Here is a 1,859-nt window from a genome sequence, read left to right as displayed (position 1 = left end):
CGGCACCCGGGCCTGCTGGGACCCGGGAGGAGGGTCTCCGCGGAGCAGCGTGTAGCTTGGTCACTGCGAGGCCGTGTGCCCCTGTCGAGCAGCGCAGCAGGGTCTGACTTGTTGTCGTCTGGGTCTGAGCTGCACTTCTTCACTCCTGTGCCTTTAACTTCTCACATGCTGTGCCCGAGCCCCTGCGTGGTGTCATCGTCTCTTTCAGCGTTTCCGGCTGATGGGTTACTCTGTCCGTGTGTCGAACCCGCGTCCAGACGTCCTTTGCTCACAGCTCTGTAGGATTTGCCTCTAAATGCCGGATCCAGGGTTTTCCCTCTGCACGTCTCCCTCCGTGCTGTAGCTGGTACGACAGGAACCCCGTGCCACAGACTTTTGGCTGGATGTTTCTCAGCTACTTGTGTAGCACAGTCGCAGCACTTAAACTTCTTAGTATTTCCAGGTTTCCCTGGTCTTGCTGCTGCCTGCTCCTGGGTGTTATCTGAGGAAGCCTAACGGTACACCAGGCTCTCTGGGTCACGCTCCAGCTGCTTCCCCAGTAGGATACGAATGTCGTCTGAACCACAGAATGCCTTGTTGTGTTGGTGGGACTTAGCGGGAGCTGGGGACCTTGCTGGCCAAGTTTGAGAAGCGCCACTTTTCACCCCAGAGAGCTGCCGTCGAGGGCACATCGCTCCGGGCTGTGCAAAGACCACTTTCCCCTCGGCATTGCTGAGCTGGCAAAATCCTTCTGTGAACTTCAGCTGGTCCGTTCTGTCTTTCTTGCTGTCTGTAAAGGGAGCCTTTTACAGTGTCAGATTTACGAAGGTGATACCTTAAGTTAAACACAACTAAATTCTGCGTGGCCAGTCCCCCAGCAGCTCTCCTGGGGGGGTTGATGCCCACATTGTTGCTTCGACTTGGCAAAAAGGGTTTGGGTCAGGAACCTGAACAGACCCAAGTCTGTGGGACCTGACGAGATGCATCCCGGGCTGCTGAGGGAGTTGGCTGATGGAGTTTCCAGGCCACTCTCCATCCTGTTTGAAAAATCATAGCAGCCAGGTGAGGTCCCTGGGCACTGGAAGAAGGGAGACATCGCGCCCATCTTTAAAAAGGTAGAAAGAAGGACCCTGGGAACTACTGACTGGTCAGCCTCACCTCTGTGCTGGGGAGATCATGGAACTGATCCTCCTAGAGGATCTGCTCAGGCACGGAGAGGATGAGGGGAGGATTCCAGACAGCCAGCACAGCCTCACCCAGGGCAAGGCCTGCCTGGCCAACCTCGTGGCTTTCTGCACTGGAGTGACTGCATCAGTGGGCAAGGGAAGAGCGATGGGTGTCAGGTCTCTGGACATCTGCGAGGAAGGCCTTTGACACAGTGCCCCCCAACACCCTTCTCTCTGAGTTGGGGACGTATGGGTTTGATGGGGGGCTGTTTGGTGGCTGAGGAGTTGGTTGGATGGTCACACCCAGAGGGTGGTGGTCAGTGGCTCGACGTCCAGATGGAGACAAGTGGTGCCCTCAGGGGTCCGTGCTGGGACCAGTGCTCTTCAGTATCTTCAACAGTGATACAGACAGTGGCATCGAGGGCACCCTCAGCCAGTTTGCAGATGACACCGAGCTGTGTGGTGCGGTCGGTACGCCACAGGGGTGGGGTGACTTCAGAGCAACCTGGACAGGCTGGAGAAATGAGCCCATGTGAGCCTCATGAGTTTCACCAAGGCCAAGTGCAAGGTCCTGCACCTGGGGCACGGCAGTCCTCCTTTTCAGTACAGGTCGGGGGATGAGATGATAGAGAGCAGCCCTGAGGAAACGGGCCAGGGGATACTGGTGGACGAAGAAATAGACATGAGCCAGCAACGTGTGCTCACAACCCAGAA

The sequence above is a fragment of the Apaloderma vittatum genome, unplaced genomic scaffold, assembly GCF_000703405.1.
Source record: "Apaloderma vittatum isolate BGI_N311 unplaced genomic scaffold, ASM70340v1 scaffold5115, whole genome shotgun sequence".
NCBI classification, from domain to species: Eukaryota; Metazoa; Chordata; class Aves; order Trogoniformes; family Trogonidae; genus Apaloderma; species Apaloderma vittatum.
This window is presented reverse-complemented; position numbering follows the sequence as displayed.